This window comes from Otolemur garnettii, unplaced genomic scaffold, assembly GCF_000181295.1.
Source record: "Otolemur garnettii isolate 467f Iridium unplaced genomic scaffold, OtoGar3 scaffold00009, whole genome shotgun sequence".
In the NCBI taxonomy this organism is placed as follows: domain Eukaryota; kingdom Metazoa; phylum Chordata; class Mammalia; order Primates; family Galagidae; genus Otolemur; species Otolemur garnettii.
Genome location: NW_003852404.1, coordinates 2,376,844 through 2,385,114, shown reverse-complemented (window position 1 = coordinate 2,385,114; position 8,271 = coordinate 2,376,844). Strand labels below are relative to the sequence as shown.

The 8,271-nt window shown below is 46.5% G+C and overlaps 1 protein-coding gene across 1 annotated transcript in view; it reads right to left on the bottom strand.

The window, feature by feature from the left end:
- Window positions 1–6,974, bottom strand: part of LUZP1 (leucine zipper protein 1) — a 96,741-nt gene extending 89,767 nt beyond the window's left edge. Inside the window, exon 1 of the mRNA XM_023509747.1 lies at window positions 6,882–6,974. The gene's annotated coding sequence lies outside the window, so the exon portion shown is untranslated. The remainder of the gene's footprint in view (window positions 1–6,881) is intronic.
- Window positions 6,975–8,271: the final 1,297 nt, after the last annotated feature.

Below are 8,271 nucleotides of genomic sequence, written 5' to 3'. Positions count from 1 at the left end.
AAAAAAAAAACAAAAGAAATCGGGATGGTATGGTGAGTACCCTGGGTATGGAAGGGAGGCAGGAATTGAAAGGGAATTGGATTTCGGGGAGGGGCTTCTAGGTATAGAGGATTACATTATGATGGTTCCTTAAAGGATCAGTGGAGAAAAATTGCATTTAGTATTTTGAGATCATTTCCTTACCACCCTTGAAGATCATTTCCTTGAGTACATACTTTCTTGGCATCTATGAGATCATTTCCCCGAGGATGCAGCCCCTGCATGTCTTTGCTTAGTAATCTTTCCGCCTATTATGTATCTTCTCAATAAAAGGACTCTCTGCAAGAAGTGCTCAGTGCTATCCTGCACCTCTTACAGACTCACTTCTTGCAGTGTGTACTGTCAATCCATCTCGCGTGTCTCACATGATCATTTATGTGGTTGCGACATCTAGGTAATGCTGTTTCTTTTTTTTGAGACAGAGTCTCACTATGTCGCCCTTGGTAGAGTGCTGTGGCATCACAGCTAACAGCAACCTCCAACTCTTGGGCTTCAGTGATTCTCTTGCTTTAGCCTCCCAAGTAGCTGGGACCACAGGTGCCAGCCACAAAAACCAGCTATTTTCTTGCTGCATTTGTCATTGTTGCTTAGTTGGCCCAGGCCGGGCTTGAACTGCCAGCCTCAGTGTATGTGGCTGGCACTGTAACCACTATGCTACCAGCACCGAGCCTGGTAATGTGGTTTGTTATCTGGGTGTTGGTTATATGGGTGTATTCAGTTGGGGGGGGGGATCAAATTTCACTGTTATGTACATTGTATATATATTATATACTTCAATAAAAAGTTGTAATTATTTTTTAGAGTGTTATGCAAGTTTTTAATAACATGTTTTAAAAAGATTACTCTGTCCAGATAAAATGTAAATAGAGGGGCATATGCAAATAAGGTGATCCCCCCTCCCCAGTTTTTTGGCTGGGGCCAGGTTTGAACCTGCCACCTCTGAAATATTGGGCTGGTGTCCTACTCCTTGAGCCACAGGCACCTCCCCAAATAAGGTGATCTTGAATGTCAGACTAAGCTGACAGAAGCTTTCAGATACACATAATATAGGAAAAGGGGTAATTTAAACAGCTAGTAATACAAAGTATTATGTTTATAAAGAATAAATGCCAATTCTGGGAAAGGAGTTGTGAAATAACGAATGAACTACAAATTCTGTAAAACGTAAGCAGGTAGCTCTAGAAATTCAGAACAGATAAAAACAGCAATGCTCAGAACATTATGGCTCTCTTTTTTTCTATTTTTTCTTTATTCTTTTACTTTAAAACCCAGTTTCTGGGCTTGGCACCTATAACTCAGTGAGTAGGGCGCCAGCCATATAAACCAAGGCCGGAGGGTTCAAGACCTGCTAAACAACAATGAAAACTGCAACCAAAAACAGCGGGGCATTGTGGCAAGCACCTTTAGTCCCAGCTACTTGGGCAACTAAGGCAAGAGAAGTGCTTAAGCTCAAGAGTTTGAGGTTGCTGTCAGCTGTGATGCCAGGGCACTCTACCACAGCCAACATAGTGACAGCGTCTCAAAAAACAAAACAAAAAAAAAAGTTTCTGCACAGAATATTTTCATATGGTATTTTCAAGCTCTTCCCTTGACCCTCCACCCTGATAGAACAGAAAGTGTAATGAAATAGAAAGATCTGACACTTAAGCGACAAATCAACTGTCTATCCCTCACTAAGCTCTGATAGTAATAGCTCTGAGATCAGCTCCCTCAAGTATAAAATGAGGGTAATGACTACCTTATAGAGTTATTATTTTCTCCCTACAGTTACCCAAAATTTTGAACAGGTAGTTTGAAGGGTATTTTACTTTTTTTTTTTTTTTTTTTTTGAGACAGAGCCTCAAGCTATCTCCCTGGGTAGAGTGTCATGGCATCACAGCTCACAGCAACCTCCAACTCCTGGGTTCAAGCAATTCTCCTGCCTCCGCCTCCCAAGTAGCTGGGACCACAGGTGCCCACCACAATGCCTGGCTATTTTTTGGTTGCAGCCATCATTGTTGTTTGGTGGGCCTGGGCTGGATTCGAACCTAGCACCTTAGGTGTATGTGGCTGGTGCCTTAGCCATTTGAGCCACAGGTGCCGAGCCTGAAAGGTATTTTAATTTAATTATTATTTCCTAATGGTATATGGAAGGTCAGTGGTCAATGTATAAGAGCTTTCATTTTCAGACAAATGCATGGGTGGAGGGGAGGCTTATAAAACAATAGTTAATACACAAAAATAGAATGAATAAAGAGAAAAGAGTAGGAGGCTGAGGTAGGACAATTTCTTGAGTCCAGGAGTTTGAGACCAACTTAGGCAACAAAGCAAGACCCTGTCTCTTAGAGAGAGTGAAAGGAGAGAGATTAAGAGGTTGAAATGGGGCTTCTTCTAGAAGCTCAATAGCAGAGGTTTCAAGCATTTTCTGAGACACACACTTAAGCTAAAGCAGATAGGCCAGGTTCAGTGACTTAAGAAATTATGAAAAAGAAAAAACATTTTTCCAACTTGGGTCTTCCCCTTTGCCAGAAGGTCTGGTGATGTTTTTTACTGCTTCTGTATTCCTTTCTGTCTAATAAAATCCTATCTTACTACTGGGGGTGGGGGGAGAAAAGGAAAAAATAATTTATGTCTTCCCAGCAAGTCATAATTCCTAATGTATTCTTACTTTGGGGGACTTTTAGCTAAAACAAGTTAGAGATCAACACTAAGGCCATTATTCTATCATATGTGGAAGAGCAAGGCCTTCAACAACTTTATAGCATCCCCACCCTTAAGTCTTATTTGAACAACCATAAAGTATTAAGCACAGCATACCCAAAGATGGTAAGTTTTATATTTAGGTAGCTACCATTTCAAAAGGAAACAAAAGTTAAAAGTTCAACTCCTTAATATGTCCTTAGGTAATCTGTTCCCCCAAACTGTATCCCCTGTCCTAAAATTAAAATCTTGTTCTCCCTAAATTTATTCATTTTTTTCCTCTGATCAGACAAGTTTCTCTCCCTTTCTTGCACTCTTCATTCACCTCAACATTAAATACCTAAGATTTCCCTATTTCCTACCAAGTTGGCTCACTAACTGTCTAGTATTCACTCTGATTTCACAGTATTAACTCAGCACAGAAACCTCATAACATTCCCAGGGATATATCTGCTACCCAACTCCTAAAAGATAATAATGTGCATAGTGGTAGTGATTATACAACTGTATACATTTGTCAAAGCTTGTCAAACTGTACACTTAAAATTAGTAAATTTTATTGTAATTATACCTCAATAAAGCTGATTTTTTTAATAGAACACATATATTCATTCATTTAGGAAACAGTTAGTGAGCATCTATTATATGTATCAAAGTTAACAACCAAATCTTTCAGCTTTGACTATATGGATCCTACCTGTAACATGCTTTACTCATAAGCTGACAATGTACCCAAAAGTCATCTTACATGGCTCGGCGCCTGTAGTTCAATGGTTAGGGTGCTGGCCACATACAATGGGGCTGACAGGTTCAAACCCAGCCCAGGCCTGCTAAACAAGGACAACTGGAACGAAAAAATAGCCAGGCGTTGTGATGGACGCCTGTAGTCCCAGCTACTTGGGAGGCTGAGGCAAGAAAATCTCTTGTGCCCAAGAGTTTGAGGTTGCTGTGAGCTGTGATGCCACCACACTCTACTGAGGGTGACATAGTGAGACTGTCTCAAAAAAAAAGTCATCTTACATGAAAATGGGGCAGTTTCTGATCATAAATTTCACCTTAAAGATGATCTCGACAACAGAAGGGCTATTTGCTATCTATGATCTTCCATTACATAAATTAAATGTATGGTCACTTAGGTACCATATTTTCATAGAAATGCTTGCATCTCGGCCAGGCGCAGTGGTACCCGCCTGTAATCCTAGTACTCTGGGAGGCTGAGGTGGGAGGACTACTTGAGCTCAGGAGTTCAAGACCAGCCTGAGTGGGAGTGAAACCCTACTAAAAATTAAAAAAAAAAAAAGTCAGCTACTTGGGAGGTTGTGGCAGGAGGCAAGAAGAATGCTTGAGCCAGGGCCGTGCCTGTGGCTCAGTGGGTAGGACACTGCCACCGGCACTGAGGGTGGTAGATTCAAACCTGACCCCCGCCAAACTGAAACAAAAAATAGCTCGGTGTTGTAGTGGGCTCCTATAGTCCCAGCTACTCCGGAGACTGAGGCCGGAGAATCGCCTAAGCCCAGAAGTTGGAAGTTGCTGTGAGCTGTGATGCCACAGCACTCTACCAAGGGCCACAAAGTGAGAGTCTGTTTCTACAAAAAAAAAAGAATGCTTAAGCCCAAGAGTTTGAGCTTGCTATAAATTAGGCTGACTCCAGGGTACTCTAACCTAGAGCAAAAGAGACTCTGTCATACATCCCCCAAAAAAAGAGAGAGAAAAAAAGAGAGAAAAGAAAGAAGTGGGTCCATCATAAGCTAAAATTAACCCCCCTACTGCATAAAATCTTTTTACCAAAAAACAGCATACCTCAGAAACACACTGACAACACCACCGGAAGAAAAGAAGGCAACATTATTGGAAAACAGATCTAACAGACTTATTCTAAGGTCCAGTGATCCAGTGGCTAAATCAAAGGCCTAGAAACTAGGTCTCCTGGTTCCCAAGACAGCATGCATAGTGAAGATAACCATGGACCTTAAAAACAAACTTGGATTTGAATTCTAGTTCCACTTCTTACTAGTTGTATGTGCGAACTTGGGACAGTCACTTTACTTTCTTAGTTTGCTCATCTATAAAACAAGGATGCCAACAACCTCACAAAATTGTTGGCAAGACTAAGGTATATACCAACTTAGCACAATTACTAGTCACAGAATAGGTAACTCACCAATATTAGTTCTCTTTCTTGGTCTTAAATTATTTAAGATTAAGATAAACTAGAAAGGCTAATTAACAATCCATATTATTAATTGCTGGCCAACAATGAATCTATTTGCTGTCCTATTCATACTCCAACCCATTCCCCTCCCATCCCATTATTTCCAGCTTTTCCAACTTTACTATGTTTAGAAAAGTGATTTAATTTTAGAAACCTGGAAAATTCTTCTGAGTAAATTGAGCAAAACCTTAATCTGCCCCAAGGGGAATTCTGAGCAAAACAATTATTTCTGACAAGAGAAGAATTTTCTAAGGGGGTTATTCAATTTAACCACACAAATGCCACCAAAACTGCACACAAACTGACAGAAAGCAATCTGGAACATACTGTACAGATTCTCCAGAAAAAAATATCCCCCCTAAAATGCAATCCCCTCCCTCCCTAATCTGAGGTAGTAAAATCTTACTAGATGATCTGAATTCTCCCTGAGCAGACACAAGCCCGGCTCCTTAGGCCAGAACTGCAGCAGTGTTTGTAAAAGAAATACCCTGAGCAAACCCCACCCCTCAAAAATATCCCCAAAAGGCAGGGAGGTCCAGAGAGCATTTTCTCCTCAATCGATAGATAAGGCACTAGGGGCTCAGCAGCACAATCCTTTTCCCAAGGTCATTGGAGTGGTGAAGGTGCGACAGTGAATCTGCAGGCAGTTTCTGGCCTTCTAGAGAACACACTGCAGGGTTTTGGGGGGTGGGGGGTGGGGTGCCTACTCTCTTCCCCTCTCCCACCCTCAAGGGTGAGCACTGGCCTCGGCATTTCCGAAACATGCCGTAACAAGCTCTGCAGTGTTAGGAAAGGGGCTGACGCGATGAAGAAACAGATGCTCCAAAGCAAGATGGTCTTTCTCGGCCCGCAGAGCCTTCTCCAAGGTTATTAACAGAAACCGCAGGCACCTCCAAGAGCTCGAAAGCGGGCTCCCGAGCCCCAGCCCGGCCACCCCAGGACGCCGGCTTCCCTGCAGGCAGCCAGAGGCCACCGGCCCCAGAAACCGCACTTCATTCCTGCGCTTCGGGAAGCCATGGCTCCTTCCCCGCCAGGGCCGCGGGGCGGGGGCTGCGCAGGGGGGCGGGCTGCGGAAAGTTCACCGCGGCGGGCGGGCGGAGGGCGGCTCCGGCCCCGCTCGCTCGCGTCCCCCTGCAGATTCCACCATTAATTAGTCCTAAGGACTGTCTACTGGCAACTTAAACAAAGCAAATGCCTCGAATTCCTTCCCGGCCCAGCGGTCTGGCTACGAGACCAGCAGCGCCCAGGACACGGACCGGCGCGGCCGACAGCTGCGGCGGCGGCGGCGGGACCCTTCCCCGCCTGGTCCCCGCCTGTCGCCCCGCAGCCCGGTCCCGCACGCTTGGCGGCCCGACGCGCTCCCAAACCTCCCTCCTCCTCCTGCCCGGAGCTCCCGGGCTCTTCCTGTATGATCACTTCCTTCCTCCCCGGTGCCCGCCGGGCCCCGCGCAGCCCCCTCCCCGGTCGCCCGGGCCCCCTACCAGCTCGCCGCGCCCCGCCCCCACCCGGCCGGCGCCCCGCGCCCCCCATCCCAAATCCAAACCTAAAAACTCTTCTCCGCCCCCTCGAAAATGTCTCCGCGTCTCTGCCCCAAACCTTTCTCCTCAGATTCTCGCTCCCACCAAGTCACCTCAGAACCTTCCCTCCCCCTCCAGAAGAAAAATCTCCTCAGATTCTCTTCCTACAACTCCAGAAACATTCTCAAGGTCTCACCTCCCCAAATCGCTCTCCCGAGCTCTCCCTCCAAAATCCACTCAAACTCTCCCCCACAACTCCACACTTCATCCCTCGGGTGTGCCCGCCTGTTCCGCCCCGTCGCCCCTGGGTGTCCCGACCCCCATGGGGGCCGGCCCCTGCTCCGGCCGCCAGCCCCCACTCCGGCCCCCCTCCTCTCCCCGCGCCCGCCCCGGCCTCCGCGCCGCGTTCCCGTCGCCGCCCTGCAGACCCTCACCTCCGTGGCCCGGGCCCGCGCTCCCGCCCGCCAAGGGCTCCGGCGCTCGGCTCCCAACAGCCGGCGCCTCCTCCGGCTTCCCGGGACTGACAATGAGGGGCGGGGCCTGATTGTGATGTCATGTTCTAGAGGCGTGGTGTGTTAGATGGGCGGTGCATCTCGAGAGGCCCGCCCCCTCGCCCTTTTTCTCCTTCGCAGGACTTGAAGACTCCACCGAGTTTTCGTTGCCTCCCTAGGCAGGTGCTCAGGGACAGTACTAGGCGCTGTGGAAAACTGAAATGGAAGATAAGACTTCCTGCTTTCAGAAGAGGCACTCTCAGGGAGGCTGTGAGGATAAAATGAGGTAATCAATGGTAAGGCGCTTAGCCCAGAGGCTGGTATGGAATAATCACTCAACAAATACTATTTCCATTACACAGAATATACAGAAAAGTAATTCGTCTTGAACTCAGGAGGCATGGGTTCCAGTCCCCAGCTCTGTTATTAATTCATTGTGTTGTCCTAGACAAATTCTTTCCCAGCTACATTCCTTACTTTCATCTTCTTTAAAATGGGATGACCAAGTGATCTCAAAAGTCCCTCCAATAATTCTGTGACATACTACCTGTAGGCCTACTTTATATAAGGTACCCAGGGCATAGATAAATGGGGAAGAGCGCCCTGAAGGGAGCCCAAGACCCACACCCTGATTAGTATAGAACACATCCTGAGACGTGCTCTCCCCGCGGATACCCTCCCACGCATTGGCACACACAGGCATTCACAAGCCAGGACACAGATGGGCTGAGGGCTGCTTCCTCTCTGACTGCAGCAGCCTGGTTGGTCCCTCGAGACATCTCTTGTGTAAGCTCTTTATTGCCTATGGAATAAAGGCCAAAGCCCTGGCCTGGTATGATCACTTCCTACCTCTACACACACACACACACACACACACACTGTAAAGTTTATCCAAACTGCCCTTACCACACCCACTGCTTTCCCACATCTGCCCCTTTGCCCAGGCTTTTCCCTTGCTGTCTCACCAACCCTCCCCACTCTGAATACCCTTCCCTCCAGTGGCATTGTGTTTAACTCTGGTGTAGGCATGAACTCATTACAACTTGTATCAAATTGACCTCCCATTTGTTTCTTAGCACTTTCTGGAGGTCAGAACCCACAAATGTTTATGAAGCTCAGGTTCCAACGCCAGAAAACGCTGGGAACACATTCTCATGTTCTGGCTCATACCAACTCTCTCTGAGCCTCAGTCTCTTCATCTGTAAAACTGGAATAATAATATGGCCCCTGAAGTGTTTATTACATAAGATAGCCTGTGGAAAGCACCAGGCATACTGTTTCACAAATAGTATAGTTGTTTGTCGTTCTTGTTTTCAATATCATTACTATCACC